Here is an 18,002-nt window from a genome sequence, read left to right on the forward strand (position 1 = left end):
CAGATCCAAGAGAACTTCATCTATTAGCTATGAAAAGAATTTTTAAGTATCTCAAAGGCACCATGAATCTGGGATTATGGTATCCTAGAGATTCAGATTTTAAGCTAATTGGATATTCAGATGATGCTTTTGTAGGATGTAAAATAGACAGGAAAAGCACTTCTGGAAGCTACCATTTTCTTGGTGGCAGATTAATTTCTTGGTATAGCAAGAAACAAAAGTCAATTTCCACATCAACTGCAGAAGAAGAATATATTACTGCAGGAAGCTGTTGTGCTCAGATTCTATGGATGAAGAATCAGTTACTGGATTATGGGTTAGATTATTCGGCTATTCCTATATATTGTGATAATCAAAGTGCTATTGTAATGACAGGAAATACAATACAACATTCAATGACTAAACACATCAGCATCAGGTACCATTTCATAAGGGAACATGTGGAAGCAGGTACTGTGGAATTGGTCTTTGTTCCAACGGATCAGCAAGTAGCAGATATATTCACCAAAGCTGTCTATGAAGCTACTTCCACAAGATTGGTGAATGAACTGGGAATGATATCAGAACATTTCTCAAACTCTGATAATTAAGACATAATTGTTGATAATTGAAGCACGGGATCTTATTATGTGTCAGTACTTGTTAGATACTGATTATTATGCTAAATGTTGATGTCATGATAACATGCAATTAACTTCTTTGAATCCTAGCTGAAAGCTGTATGTTAGAATTACTGATTATGTGTATATGCTCTGTTATTAGTTAAACTTGCTTTGACTAATAGATCCTGTCAGTAGTTGTTAAATTCTTATATTGGTCAAACCAGTGTTGACTGATAAATCCTGATAGTCGTGATTAAATACTGATAATGGTCAAACTTTGATTGACTATTTTTATAAAGATATTCAAATATTGCTTTAGTCAGTATTGTAATTACAGGTTGAAGTTAGCCACAGATGGGTAATTTTTCATGGTTCCAGATGTTTACACGTTGATGTAAGGATATGAAACACGTTTGTCTAATGCATAACTTTATTCTCCGAAACTGTGCATGCAGTAGCACATGTTTATATGATTACTTTTACAGTCTATCGTATATTGCCACGTATCCCATTAAACTGAATTGTGACTAAATTAATGGAGTGATATGTTATATAAAATCAATTTTTAATTTGAGATAATACTTTACTTATCTTCATTATTTTCTCTCTGTTACTTTACCTTTCTCACAACTGTAAACTCTGAAACCCTAAATCCTGTTCGAAAATCTTTCTTGAAAATTAACCATGACTTCATCTGCTGCTTCTAAATCATTTGATTATGATGGTGCAAAGTTTGTAACTAACAACTATTCGGCTATCCTGACTAACAACAGTATGAAAGTTGATTTTCATATTTTTCAGGACTTGCTTAGATCCAGTGAGATTGGGTTTGCTCTCACAGCTCCACCCACAATCTCTAGTGACTAGGTGCTTGCTATCTGGAGGACTGGAGTCTATGATGATGGAGGAGCTAATGGATCTCCAAGCCTTGTATTTGATTTTGACAATAAGACAAGGATTGTAACTCCTCAAACTGTAAGGGATGCATTACAGTTGCCTACTTATACCTCCTACACAAGATGGATAGGTGATACTGAAATGAGGAGATTCTTTACTGAGATTGGCTATGACAGGGATTTGAATAACCTTGGTTTGTTAGGTCACACACACACTGTAGAGGGGGTGAATACAGTGTATAGTACACTCAAATCGAACTTTAAGAACTTAAGTAACAGAAAACAAACTTTATTGAAACAATAAACTCTGTTACAGTATGGAACTGTTACCTCTCAGTGATGAACAAATATCACGAGAGCTGCTAGGGTTACAATGAATAATCTTCTCTAATAATGATAACACTTTTAGTGTAAACCCTATGTCTGTGTTTATATACTACACAGTTACAAGATAATCGCTAATTGATATGGAATATAATTCTGCTTCCTAAAATATATCAATCAGATATCTTTTCTTCCAAGTATCCAATTATTTACAGAATTCCTTCTTCATGCATATCTCTTCTTATGTTTATCTTGATCTTCTTTCCTTTAATCAGCTACTGTCCTTATCCGATTGTCCTTCAGCACTTAAGTTCTGATATTTATCTTCCGATGATTATCTCCTGATAACATAAGTACTGATATCCTTAAGTCCTGACTTCCAGTATAAGTACTGATCAACAGTTAAGTACTGATTTATCCTGTTCAAGTAAGATCTGAAAGCTAAACATAAAACATATTAGCCATGACATTATCAAATATATATAACAATCTCCCCCAACTTGTAAATTAACATAATATACAAGTTTAACAGATATTTGATGATGTCAAAAACATTAAGTACAAATGCATGAAAATTAGACTAGATACCTACAACTTACAGTCCTTAAAGCTTTTACCAATTTCAACTTCTGATAACAACTTCAGTCTGTATAAATATCAGAATTTAAGCAGTTGTAGATCTTCGACTTGACTTCATCATTTTCTGATCTCCCTGATGTCAGGAGTTGTTCTGAGATAGTTCTTCAACAAACATTTCTCAGCATATCTTAGTTCATCAATCATTCTCCTTTTGACATCTTTAAGCTCTGCAGTATCTTCACCAGTTTGAAAGATTGCAGCTCTGAGATCATTGATCTTTGCTTTTCTCAACTCCTGATCTAGTCTTATGACATAAGCTTTGTCAGACTCCAGTTTGAATTCAAGTCCCTTAATACCAAGATATGTTCTGATCTGTGCAGTATTAGGCTTCATATCAACAATATCACCATTGTGATCTCTGTACTTTGGAACATATATGCTGTCAGACTTAACAGAATAAAGCCTTTTCTGTCTCTGAATCTGTTCTTTTAAGTAGTTTGCAGCAGTCTCTGTTATTCTGTCATCCACTTGAAGTAAGAAAAGTACATGCTCCAATTCTTCAAAATACTTCAATGGAATGGCATTTTGTCTTATATGATAAACCCTACCATCTGTCATGAAATACAACATGATGTATTCTTTCAAGTAGGTATGGTAAACCATCTGTACAGATTCCAGTTGATTCAATCTCTCAGGAGTTGCTCCAATACCTGGTTCACTCAAGGAAGTTGGATCATTGGTAGTGTTGTGTACTCTTCTTTCATCAGCACTTCCCAATCCAATTTTATTTTTAGCTTCCTTTCCAGTAACTACTCTTGCTTCAAAACCACTTGCAGTAGTCTTCAAAGATTGAGTCTGTTTTGCTTTAGTGAATCCTGGTAGGAGTGTCTTTGATCTATTTTCTGATATCAAGTTAACTTGAGCTCTGTCAGAGGTTACTTGCTTCTTTTGAATATCAGAACTTACAATTTCTTGACTCTGAACAACTTGAGCCATGTCAGAGGTTGTTTTAAAAACTTTTCTTGAAGTCAGAGCAAGATCATCCTTTTCATCAGTAATTTCTTCTTCCTCAGGAGGTACATAAACCTTGATAGGTTCACCAACCTTTTCTTTACCCTTGGATCTTGGATCTATCTGTGGTTGTGATCTAGCCAATGTTGCTTCAGTATGTGTCCTTTCTTTGATCACAATGCCTTTGAGTTTTGGAAGTGAATTTTTAACAGAAGCTTCAGATTTAGATGTGACTTTCTCTGATTTAAGTCTAGCTTCTCCTTCCTTTAAACTTTCCAAGTCCATTCCTGGATTTTCTTGAAGAAATAACTGTCTTGACATTTCCTCATCAAGATCTAGAAGTTCATCAGAACTTATCCTTTTACCAGCAGCAGAACTTATTCTTTTCCCAGTATCAGAACTTGTCCTGTGACTAGCTTGTCTTGATGTAAACCTTCTACCTTGACTATGACCACTACCCATTCCAGAGTATCCTCGATCATCATTTCCATCATCCTTTCCTTGCAGTGTCTTGTTAGTGTTACATTTGGACTTAATTACCTTCTCCCCCTTTTTGGCATCAGCAGGTAGTAAAAGAGAGATAAGTAATTCCACTGAGGATTGGATTTCAGTAAGTTGCGATTGCTGAGAAGCTTGATTTGTCAGAATTTCATCAATCTGAGCTTGTTGTTTCTCTTGAGTTTTCTCAATATAAGCAATCCTGTCAATGGTATGTTGAAAGAACTTTTTCTTATCAATTTTCCAAACTTGTTCTTGTTTGATAAAGTTCTCCTAAATCTTGTGTAGCTCTGCATGAGTAGTTGAATGAAGACCTTGTAGATGTTTAATACTCAATGCAGTGACTCTAAGCTAAGTTTTTAAATCATCAGAATTTAACATTTCATCAGCTTTAGTCAAGTGCTCAGCAAGATGTATTGCAGTTGGAACACATGAAACTGAGTTCCATTCCTTAGTCCACTCCTGACCTGCAGGAGTTTCACTCCAAGGTACTGGTGCATCCCCGGTAACAAACTTCTTTACCAGTTCAGACTTAGGAAGAGTCTGTTGAGGAGTATGTCCGGAAGGACCTGCTTCATCAGCATCTACAGTTGGAGCAGCTTCACCAGTATCTCCAGCATTTGCAGCATCAGAACTTAAAGAATCAGTATCTTCTGATAAGACAACAGTGTGAGTAGCAATGGAGGCTTCATCATCCTCTAATTACTGATCTGATACTAAGTTCTGATCAACAGCCATATCCTGATGCTCACCTAAAGTCTGATCATCAGCATCTTGATGCAGAGAAGGTGTTGTTGATAACTCTGGAGTTTGAACAACATCAGTAACATGTGTTGTGGAAGGATTATTTGCTGTTGGAGCTTCTAAGAGAAATACTTCAGACACAACCAAGTGTTGAACATCAATATCAGCACTTGTGCCTGGATCAACAAGAGACACAGATTGTGAGTTAGCCTTGTCAGATACAGCTTCCTGAGTTGGAGTTGATGGAGAAGAAGTGACTGGAGCAAATTCCTTGTCTTCTGAGATCAGAGATTCCTGATCCCCTTCCTTAGCTGCTTCCTCTTCATCATCTGAAACTGGCCTTTGTGCCCTCTGTTTCTTGTACTTCCTTGTTGATTTGGATTCCTTGGGAGTTTCAGGAACTGTCATTCGTCTAAGCCTCTTGAGAAGCCTAGAACCCCCAATTTCAGAATCCTTCTGAGAAATCTCTTTCTCAGCTTCAGATACAACAGGTTCTCTAGCAGGAACCGGTTCCTCAGAATCAGATTCATCGCTCAATGCAATCCTCCTTCTCTTTTGAGATGTTTGAGGAACATTCTTTGTCCTCGTTGGCTTGGAAGATGAAGATTTCACAGTAGGTGCTGAAGATGAAGGTCGAGCAGTCTGTGAAGTGGAGAGATAGGATTTGAGATATGTTCTGAGGGTAGGTTGAGTAGAATGAGAGGTAGGTACTGAGGTTGATGGATTTTGGGTGTTTGGAGTTGGTTGGACATCAGAGTAAACAGATCTATAAGTATCAGGATCAGCATTTACCAGGATCTGTTTTACAGACTTAGGAATCTGTAATGGTCTAACCACTTTTTTCTTAGTATCAGCATTTACCAGGTCATTAAAGTATCGTTGTGCAACCTTAAAAGGTGGGGTTTGAGTGCTGACTAAATGAGGTTCATCAGTACAATAAGTGTAAATAAGTTGACAGAATCTAGCAAAATAAACAACATCTCGATCCTCTGTCATCCTATCCCCAATAAAACCAATTAAAGCAGTTGCAAAATCAAAATGAGTTTGATTGATAATTGCATACCCGATGTGCTGAATCATAATTGGAATAACATCAAAATTCTAATATTTGTTCCCAAAAGCTTTGGTGATGCAATCAAAGAAGAAACTCCATTCTCTTCTGATATTAGCCCGTTTCAACTGTCCAAGTTTCGTCAGACTCTTTTCATATCCCAATTCAGCCATTAACTCCCGAAGGGCTGAGTCCTCTGGAATTGAGAAAGTACAATCTTCTGGAAGATGTAAAGCCCTGCGTACTGTACCAGGAGTGACTACAAAGGATGAATCACCCACTTGGAAGATAATATTGGGAGTTCCACGTTGACCACCATCATCAAAAAGTCCAGTCCTCCAAAACCTCAGAACTTGTTGGCTTGAAAAGAATTCAGGCTGTGTTAATGCATACCCAACCTCACTATGTGCAAGAAGATTTTGCACAAAGTGCAATTCAGATGGAGCTTCAGTGTGATCAAGAACTGCAGCATAGTTGTTGGGGACAAACTTAGCTCCATCAATGATTAAATCCTTAGGTGCCATGTGAAAAAAAAATGAGATTCAAGTATGCCTGTTAGGTGTTTGAGATAATGTCTGTATGAAAAACCAACGTGAGAAATAAAGAGAAAGAGAGTAAAAGTAAGGAGAGAGATAAAATATGAAGAAAATAAAAGATTAAAGAAATCTTCTCTCTATTGTACTTATACTCTGAACATAAATGTTACCGTTGGACACCTGTCAGACATGCAGTAATAACGGACAGTTACTGGGCTCGAGAAAACAGGAATCATTACTTACCCATTTGCCTAGTTTCAAGGAAAAACCGTTCCATTTATCAAGAGAAACAGTTTTAATTCAAAATTTAAACCGTTAGCACTGATTGAATTATTTTTCACTGCATCATTAATATTCTGAAAATACATCACATGAAAATGACCAAGATAAGTTAGATAAGTAAGTGCTGAAAATGAATCAGAACTTAATATAAAACAAAATTTATATGGTCATCAGAATATCAATCAGGATTTATCAACACAAGATAAAATAACTCAGAGACAAAATCTTGAAGTAAAAACAACTTTCATTAATATATCAAGACAATACATTTATGAAATGAAAATTACATCAATACTTATACAAGATTTTCCCTAAGCTTCTAAACCTAACATCAACAGCCTTAGTCCTAGCTAAGAAGCCTGACAAAGCTGATGATGAAGAAAAACAGGAAGAAGACGAGATTTAGTCATCTTCTTCTTCCTACTCTCGACAAACAGAATGGCGAGTCGGATGATTCGCTCTTGCTGGCGGAGATGATGAAGATGAAGTTCTCTTCGAACGGCCACCAGATCACGTTTGATAACCTCTGGAAATTGAATCCAGAGATTGTGAAGAATGTTGGTGATAGGGTATAGAGTTGGAATTCCATTCAAAAAGACATGAACAGTCTCATCACCATAATTGTAGAACCAGCCAAATTCAGCCATTTGTGATGATAAATGAAAAACGAGAGTGAGTTTGCGATAAAAGTGTGATGGGAAGGCTGATGTGAAGTGGTTGCTTATATAGGCAAGAGAATGCCAGGAGACGCAAAGAAATTGAATGCTGACAGGTAGAATTAATTCTACCTCATCTCCCTAGACTTTGAAAAAGAATAACATTCATTGGAAAGAGGAATCATGGTTTAAAACGCACAAGAAACAAGAAACAGTGGACTGTTCAAGGACGAATACCATTAATCCTAATCATAGTGACTATTAATCTTCCACTTCAACATATTCTAGTTCGAACTGAGACTGTTATCAAATTGTATTCACAGATAAGCCAAGTAAAGGATTAGACTGAGAAATCAGAACTTAGATAACAGTCATCAGAACATAATTTCTTAACTCGAAAAAAAATGCCCATCTTAGTAACTCCTCATACAAGTTCTGAGTTATAGACGTCAGAACTTAATCATCAGAACGTGTAACTAGAACTTGTCCTCAGAATTTGTGCAGTAATGACACAATGACTGTTTATCTAAAATAACATAGACCACCACATAAATTTTCATCATTCAGATGGAGTGATTAGTGTGTGCATTAAGCTAAATAACAGACAAAGAGTAAAGTCTGATTCACTTCAGTACATCTTAGAAATAAGGCATAACTAAAATTTTGCTAAAGAGATGTCATTGTCCTGAAACCTACTTATGAATGAGTTCATGCTTGAGTCCACCTCAACTGTTTTGTGCTAATTTTATGCATCTTTTGAAATTCTATTTTACAGTGGCTTCTCAGTGTAAGTGAGTCACGACTGTTTATCAGAGTATTTCTCCAGTAATCATAGAGTGTGAAAAGTCACCAAGAAAATATTTTGCTTTTCTAATGCATATCTACTTAATACCAGCAATGCACTTGGGTCGTCCCTTCCATATTTTTACTCTAGATCTCAAAGGAGTACCTGATTTTATTCTTTGATCTTTTTGCTTTTTCTTTTGATAAGTGAGGTTTATCAGCACTTAGTACATTCAACAGTTTTACTAGTATCAGAACTTAACAGATGAGTAGCATTATTCTAATTTGTGACTTAGTAATAAGATATACAAAGAAAACTTAACTAAGCTCAATTATTAGAATTTGCTAGTGTCATAGGGTTTCCACTGAAATAATTACTTCTTACATGGAATCGTTTGTTTATTGAAGACTACTAGGTTAGTATCTAGCACAGTTATCCTCATAGGATAGAATAGGTACTTGAACAGACATATCACTTATCAGAGTTTAGAAACATATATCAGACAACAGTCAGTACTTAAAGACATTTATCAATTAAGCACAGAACACACAATGAGATTAATTCTATAAATACTGAGCATAAAGTCTGATAACATAGAACAAGACTAAGCAGATTTAGAGAAAGAACCTGAAACCATTCCAAGTTCATTTACCAATCTTGTAAAAGTAGCTTCACACAGTGGTTTTGTGAAGATATCTGCTAGTTGTTGATCTGTGGGAACAAAATGCAATTCCACTGTACCTTCATCCACATGTTCCCTGATGAAGTGGTACCTGATGCTGATGTGCTTTGTCATTGAGTGTTGAACTGGATTACCTGTCATAGCAATAGCACTTTGATTATCACAGTAAATAGGGATTTTGAAATATGTTAACCCATAATCCAGTAACTGATTCTTCATCCAAAGAATCTGTGCACAACAGCTTCCTGCAGCAATATACTCTGCTTCTGCAGTTGATGTGGAAATTGACTTTTGTTTCTTGTTGTACCAAGAAACCAATCTGCCTCCAAGAAATTGGCAGCTTCCACTTGTGCTTTTCCTATCAATTTTGCAACCTGCAAAATCTGCATCTGAGTAACCTATTAGTTTAAAATCTGATTCTCTAGGATACCATAATCCCAGAGCAGCTGTTCCTTTAAGATACTTAAAGATTCTTTTTACAGCTGTTAAGTGAGGTTCTCTTGGATCTGCTTGAAATCTTGCACAAAGACAGGTAGCATACATGATATCAGGTCTACTAGCAGTTAGATAGAGTAGAGAGCCAATCATACCTCTGTAGTCAGTAATATCTACTGATTTACCGGTATCCTTATCCAGTTTTGTCGCAGTGGCCATTGGAGTGGATGCACTGGAACAATCTTGCATTCCAAATTTCTTCAGCAAGTTTCTGGTGTACTTGGTTTGACAAATAAAAGTGCCTTCCTCATTCTGCTTGACATGAAGGCCCAGAAAATAGCTAAGTTCCCCCATCATACTCATCTGATATCTTGACTGCATTAGTTTGGCAAACTTTTTGCAAAGTTTGTCATTTGTAGATCCAAAAATGATATCATCAACATAAATCTGGACCAGAAGTAAGTCCTTTCCATGGTTGAGGTAGAACAGTGTTTTGTCTATTGTCCCTCTGTTGAATCCACTTTCCAGAAGAAACTGAGCTAAAGTCTCATACCATGCTCTGGGAGCTTGCTTAAGTCCATAAAGTGCTTTATCAAGCCTGTAGACATAATCTGGATGTTTGGTATCTACAAAACCTGGAGGTTGTTCAACATATACCTCCTCCTCCAATTCTCCATTGAGAAAAGCACTTTTCACATCCATTTGAAAGACAGTAAACTTTTTGTGAGCAGCATAAGCTAAGAATATCCTTATGGCTTCTAACCTAGCAACTGGTGCAAATGTTTCATCATAATCAATTCCCTCCTGTTGAGAATATCCTTTTGCAACCAGCCTTGCCTTATTCCTTGTAATTATGCCATCACTGTCAGTTTTATTTCTGAATACCCACTTTGTACCAACAACAGATCTATTCTTTGGTCTTGGCACTAGGGTCCAGACTTTTTTTCTTTCAAATTCATTCAACTCTTCCTGCATTGCTTGCACCCAATCAGCATCTTGAAGAGCTTCTTCCACTTTCTTTGGCTCAGTCTGAGAGAGAAAAGAATTGTAAAGACATTCATTTGAAGTACCTGTTCTAGTTCTGACACCTGCATCAGGATTTCCAATTATCAAATCAGGTGTATGTGATTTTGTCCACTTCCTTGCAGATGGAAGGTTTTCTCTAGAACTGGATGCTCCCCCATGATCCATGTTATTTTCATTTTCATTTTCTGATGCTCCCCCTGAAACTATGCTCTCTGAGTTGGATTCTTCAGTATTTAGATTTTCAGCACTATCAGAACTTAGCTTGTCAGAACTTGGCGAATCAGAACTTGAAGAGCCAGATGCATGTTCTGATGTTTCTTGAGATGTGGTAGGATCTTGAGTATGCTCCCCCTGCATAGGTGTATCTTCCTTTGACGTAGTCTCCACAGTTTCAATAACATCAGAGTTTAATCCATCAGAGTTTACAGTATCAGGACTTAGACTGTCAGGATTTTTTGTATCAGAATTTGAGTCTTCATTTTCAAATCTCAGCTGATCATGGTCAATGAAATCTTCAAGACCGGTAATCTTTTTGTCATCAAAAGAGACATTGATAGATTCCATGACCACTTTTGTTCTCAAATTATAGACTCTGAAGGCTTTTGTGGAAAGTGGATATCCAACAAAGATTCCTTCATCAGCTTTTAGATCAAACTTTGATAGCTGTTCAGGATGAGTCTTGAGAACAAAACACTTGCATCCAAATACATGAAAATATTTCAGATTTGGCTTATTTTTCTTCACCATCTCATATGGTGTTTTTCCATGCTTGTTAATGAGTGTTGCATTTTGAGTAAAACAAGCAGTCTGCACAGCTTCAGCCCAGAAATAGGTTGGAAGCTTTGCTTCTTCAAGCATTGTACGTGCATCTTCAATGAGAGTTCTATTCTTCCTTTCAACAACTCCATTTTGCTGTGGAGTTCCAGGAGCAGAAAATTCCTGCTTTATTCCATGGCTTTTGCAGAACTCTTCCATTATCAAATTCTTGAACTCAGTGCCATTATCACTCCTTAAAACTTTCACATAATCTTTGACCATTTTATCCAGATGTTTGATATGATCAATCAAGGTTGATGCAGTTTCACTTTTTGTATGCAAGAAATAGACCCATGTGTATCTGGTGAACTCATCCACTATGACCAACGCATACTTCTTCTTTGCAATGGACATGACATTTACTGGACCAAATAGATCAACATGTAGTAGATGATAAGGCTCAAGAATTGATGATTCAGTCTTGCTCTTGAATGAAGATTTTCTTTGTTTGGCTTTCTGACATGAATCACAAAGACCATCAGGAGCAAATACTGTGTTTGGAAATCCTCTCACAAGATCTTTCTTGACCAGTTCATTTATATTGTTGAAATTTAAATGAGAGAGTTTCTTATGCCAATTCCAGCTTTCTTCAATTGATGCTCTACTCATCAGACAGATTGCAGAACCATCAGTACTTGTTGAAAGCTTAGCTTCATAAATGTTACCACGCCTGTATCCTTTTAGAACAACTTTGCCTTTAGATTTACTCACAATTTCACAGTGTTCTTCAAAGAAATCAACATGATAACCTCTGTCACAGATTTGACTTATACTCAGTAGGTTGTGTTTAAGTCCTGAGACTAGAGCTACTTGTTTAATTATGACATTTCCAAGATTGATATTGCCATATCCCAATGTTTTTCCAATGTTGCCATCTCCATAAGAAACACTTGGGCCAGCTTTCTCCACAAAGTCTGATAGTAGGGCCTTATTTCCAGTCATATGTCCTGAACATCCACTGTCCAGAACTAGAATATTTTTCCTGTTGCCCTGCAATCACAAAGACCACTAATTATTAATTTTAAGGACCCAGACTTGCTTGGATCCTTTGGCCTTATTAAGTTTATTAACATTTGCAGCGGATTTAGCATCAGAGTTTATGTTAACAATTTTCTTATCAGAACTTACACTATCAGACTTTGAATCAGAATTTACACTAGAAGGAACAATGAAAACTTTCTTCAAAAAAGGTTTTATTTGATAATAATCATAGTACAAGCTATGATATTCCTTACAAGTATAAATGGAATGCCATAAACTACCACAATGAAAACAAGGATTTTGTGGTTTGTATCTAACAGACTGACTCTTAACTCCTGACTTTGAAGGTAAGGAGTTAATATTCTTATTCTTCCTGCAAAAAGAAGCCAGATGGTTAGAACTTCCACAGTTATGACATGTTTTCCTAGAAGCATCAGGAACAGGTTTATAATTATTGCTTTTATTCACACCTTCCTTTCTATTCCTATTTTTCCTAGGTGATTTTACCTTGTTTGCATTCTTGACATCTTTCAGCTTATGCTTAAGCTGCTTCTTTGTCATTAAGCCTATGTTCACTTCAGCTGTCTTTTCCTGTTTCAGTTTGTCAGAAGTTAATTTCTTTGTAACTTCTGATTTTTCATTTTCAGACTTTACAGACTTTACAGTTACAAACTTAACAGGTTTTAACTTTGGCTTTTGCTTATCAACAGACTTAATTTCTTTAGTTCCTTTATCTTTCTTATCTTCTCCATAACCTAAGCCCTCTTTCCAGTTTCCACTACTTAGCAAATTTTGAGTTGTTTTGCCAGAGTTAGTCCAAGTCCTGATAATCTCTCTTTCCTTTTCTAACTCAGTTTTTAGAGATTCATTTAATTTTAGCACTTCATTCCTAACATAAAAAGCATCATCTCTATCCTTCTGAGTTTGATGGAACATTACTAACTCTTTTTCTAAGAAATCATTTCGTTTCTTAAATGCAAGATTTTCAGAAGTTAATCTTTCACATGTTAAAGTTTGATCTCTATAACTAACAAACATGGTTTTAAGATATCTTCTCAACTCATTAATATCATCAGTATGAAAAGCATAAGTAGTCTGAGGTACCTTTATTTCAGCAGCTTCAGAACTGCTCTCAGTACTTTCTTTATCAGCATTTGCCATCAATGCATAGTTTTCCTCACTTTCTGAGTCTGAGGTGTCTGTCCAGCTTTTCTGCTTTGTGACAAGAGCCTTGCCTTTGTCACCCTTTACCTTCTTGTAGTCAGGAGATATGTGGCCTTTCTCACCACAGTTATAGCATTTAACATTGGTGTAATTTCCTCTGTCAGACTTTCCTCCTCTGCCTTCAGATCTTCTGAAATTCTTCTTATCAGAACTTATGCCTTTCCTGGAAAACTTCTTTCCCTTCCTGAACTTCCTGTATGCAATCTTTGTGATTCCTTTCACCATAAGAGCACACAGCTTCATCATCTCCTCATCAGCATCAGTCTCAGGCAAGCTTTCAGAATCTGAGTCATCATCACTCTCAGAACTTGATGACTCAGTATCAGACTTTATGAAAAGAGCTTTACCCTTATCTTTCTTTGAGGAAGCTGCTTTGGGGAATTCTTCTTCAGCCTTAAGAGCAACTGTCCTTGACTTTCCTCCTTTCCTCTTGCTTCTTTGTTCCATCTCCAGCTCATGAGTCTTGAGCATTCCATAGATTTCGTCAAGAGTTATTTCATCAAGATTGTAGTTGTCTCTTATTGTCGTTGCCTTCAAATCCCAGCATTCAGGAAGAGCTAACAGGAACTTAAGGTTTGAATCTTCAAGATAATACTCTTTATCAACCAATGACAAATCATTCAAAAGTTTGACAAATCTATCATATAAATCATTCAATGACTCATTAGTCTTTGAGTCAAAGTGTTCATACTCTTGAGTGAGTATTGTCTTCCTGTTCTTCTTAATTGTGTCAGTTCCCTGACACCTTGTTTCCAGAGCATCCCATATTTCCTTAGCAGTCTTGCAGTTGATTACCCTGTTTGACATTACATTATCAATGGCACTATGCAGTAAGTGTCGTACCTTAGCATCCTTAGCAATTGATGCTATGTCTTCAGCAGTATAATCACTCTTCTCTTTTGGTACGGTCTTTGCTGCTTCACCTGCAACTGCAACAGCGAGCTTGGTTGGTTTGTGAGGGCCTTCCTTGATTCTATCAAGGTATTCTGGATCTGTTGCTTCCAGGAACATGGTCATCCTTACCTTCCATATGGGATATTCAGATGGTCTCAGTATGGGAACTCTGATGGTCTCATACCGACTCTGAATTTGTGTCTTTGGTGATTCCTCAGTTTTGGTAGGCTTAGTTGGAGTTTCTGTGTCTGACATGATTGTGTTTGGATCTTTAACTGTATGTATGTTAACAGATAGGCTCTGATACCAATTGTTAGGTCACACACACGATTAGTAAAAAATTTTTACACTGTAGAGGGGGTGAATACAGTGTATAGTACACTCAAATCGAACTTTAAGAACTTAAGTAACAGAAAACAAACTTTATTGAAATAATAAACTCTGTTATAGTATGGAACTGTTACCTCTCAGTGATGAACAAATATCACGAGAGCTGCTAGGGTTACAATGAATAATCTTCTCTAATAATGATAACACTTTTAGTGTAAACCCTATGTCTGTGTTTATATACTACACAGTTACAAGATAATCGCTAATTGATATGGAATATAATTCTGCTTCCTAAAATATATCAATCAGATATCTTTTCTTCCAAGTATCCCATTCTTTACAGAATTCCTTCTTCATGCATATCTCTTCTTATATTTATCTTGATCTTCTTTCCTTTAATCAGCTACTGTCCTTATCTGATTGTCCTTCAGCACTTAAGTTCTGATATTTATCTTCTGATGATTATCTCCTGATAACATAAGTACTGATATCCTTAAGTCCTGACTTCCAGTATAAGTACTGATCAACAGTTAAGTACTGATTTATCCTGTTCAAGTAAGATCTGAAAGCTAAACATAAAACATATTAGCCATGACATTATCAAATATATCTAACATGGTTAATTAAAAAGGAATGGGCTAAGGAAGGAATGGAATTTCTTCTTTGATTGCATCACAAAGGCATTCAACAACAAATCTTCAAATTTTGATGCCTTGCTCATTATGACACAACATATAGGGTACTCTCTAATTCATGGTTCACATTATGATTATGGTAGAGTAGTCTTGTATTTTATTGGTGATAGGATAAATGCTGATATAAATATAGTACATTATGCCAGATTCTGTCAGTTGATTTTTAATGTTTGTTTTTTTGATATCCCTATCCCCTCTAATCAAATAGTGTCAGTGTTTAAATTGACAATAAGGGCTTTTTCTAACTTAATTTCACAAGATGAAAAGCGGTTGAATTCAGCTCCTTTAAGGTTACCATTGGTTGCTAGAAACTTGATTTTAGCAAGTCTTCCTGAGACTTATGGTTTGCTTAACAGCCAGAGTGCTAAGCTACATGAAATTACCATTGGAAACCCCCCTGTAGCCACCCTAGCATAACAACCCAAAAACAAATCCAAACATAAACTCAATCACCAGAACAATCTCAAACAGAAGCCACCTCAGGTGTCTCCCAAAAGATACTTGTTGTAAAAAGAAAGAAAGAATTGGCTAAGAGAGCTACAAATCCTGTTGTAGCTAAGTCAAAAGATGAAGCATCTCAAGTTCCTCATTCTTCTAAACCTTCATATTTTGTCAAGAGGAACTTGTACTTGCTGGATTAGAATCAGATTCAGATGAGGAAAATGCTACCTTATCTTCCAGATTTCCAAACCTTTCATCTGATTCTTCTCCAAGACCAGTTATTCCATCAACTGAAAAATGCATAGTTGTTGATACTGGTGCAAGCCCAATACCAAGGAAAAGAAGATTGGTCAAAGTCTATTAGAATCAGCACTTGCTCAAGTCTAAATAAGAAATTGCTGAGGAGACACAGAGTACATCAAATCCAAATTCTGAGTTCCAGGCTACTGCAGAGGCACCTGTAGAACTGTTTAAATCTCCAGTCAAACAATATCATACGAGAGCAAGGGAAGTCTATCATGAGCAAGTAGAAGCTAGTGTCAGGAGGCTGCAAGGGAAAGGACTTTTCCCTGGATCAAGCACACAAGAACATATATCTCAAAGGGGTACAGTAGCTACATCTCCTGATCCAATCCCACAAGAACATGCACCTCAAAGTGGTACAACAGATATTGAAGAACAAGAGCCTCTGATTGAAACTACTCAGGAGTCTATCACTGCAATTATAGAGAAGAGTGCACAAGAACCTGGTTGTCAAAGTCATCCAGCAACTCCTGATTCTCTAGTTACACAAGAACCATTGCATCAAATTTACAATGAATGCCTTACTCTTGCTGCAGTGACTTATTATAGATGCTGAAGGCAGAATTCATTTGACTCAATTGTCTACTGATGTTTTATCAGTACTACCACTAAATGTCTGCACAAAAGCTGGATCTTCAGATTCACAAGGTATAAATACTGTTATTATTTTATCAGCATTTATTCTTGTTAGGAATATGTTGTGCACTTGATGATAAGCCAAACAAAACACCTTAGTAGATTTAACTTAGTGAATTTTGTAGCACCCGACAGATAATCAATTATAGTCCCGACGGATGATTCAATATAGTCCCAACGGATGACTAATTGATATCCATCGGGTGAGTAGCTTATGTAAAAATATGTCATGTAGCACATTTCTACAAACAACTTTGTATAGTTTCTGTAGTAGCTTATAAGTCATGGAGACTACTAGTAGATGTGCAGAATAGGTTGATTCGATATAAATATAAGATGTCTTGTAATTCTGCACAAATGAAATTGAGTCAAGTGATAAATGGCTACCCAACGGATGATTAACAAAGCTACCCAATGGATGATCAACAAGGTTACCCGACGGATAACAAGCATGTAACCGACAGATGATCAATTCAAATATTTGTTGACAGTGACAACACAGTCACATGTGTTGGGTGTTTTCAAAAGGAATGTGGGGCAGCCTGTTTAGCAGGAAAATGAGAATAAAGAAGCATTACCATTTTTATGCAAGCTATGAAGATTTTCAAAGATGCTGGAATAGAGTAATGAAGCAGTATAGAGTTAGACTTGATAGTTTTGTTTTATTATCTTGTCTTTTTTCTATCTAAACTTGGTGATATATCAACTAAGTGCAGCAAGTAGAACAACAACTAACAAGACTAAGAAAATACATTCTCAAGAGAAACATTTGTAAGCTGTATCCCTTAGCATTTATCTGCAAGTTTTAGTTGTTCATACTTGTAAGCAGTTGTGAGCTTATTTGAGCTACACAGGGTTCTCTCTCGATATATATATATATATATATATATATATATATATATATATATATGGTGGATACATTCCAATCCACTAGAAAGTTTTAAAGACTTATGTTTTTATTACTTGTGTTTTGATTTCTATAATTCTTTCATTCCGCACCTTGCAAATCAAACACTTATATATATTATTAGAACCATTTTTCTTAAATCTCAAAAAGAAGCCATAATTACATTCAACCCCCCTTTCTGTCATTCTTGTTTTATTGTCAGGGAATAAAAATTGGTATCAGAGCGAGCTCTTGAAGTACAAAGAGTTTAAAGATCACAACAAACAGCAAGATGAACAAGAAGGATGTTGGAGTGAAGATTCCATTTCTGGACAAAGACAATTAACACCACTGGAAGGTGAATATACACCTATGTTTTCTTTCTCAAGATGAGGCCTATGTGGATTGCGTAGAGAGAGGTCCTCATGTACCAATGAGAGTTGCAACAGGGAATGAACCATCTGTTCCCAAGCCTAGGCATGAATGGTCAGATCCTGATATTGAGCAAGTCAGGAAAGACAAGAAGGCCGTGAATATATTGTTCAATGGAGTTGATGGTGATATGTTTGATAACATCATTAACTGCAAAACAGCCAAGGAGGTTTGGGACACAATTCAGATTATCTGTGATGGTACTGAGCAAGTAAGGGAGAATAAGATGCAGCTGTTAATTCAGCAATATGAGCATTT

The sequence above is a fragment of the Apium graveolens genome, chromosome 9 (genome assembly GCF_009905375.1).
Source record: "Apium graveolens cultivar Ventura chromosome 9, ASM990537v1, whole genome shotgun sequence".
In the NCBI taxonomy this organism is placed as follows: domain Eukaryota; kingdom Viridiplantae; phylum Streptophyta; class Magnoliopsida; order Apiales; family Apiaceae; genus Apium; species Apium graveolens.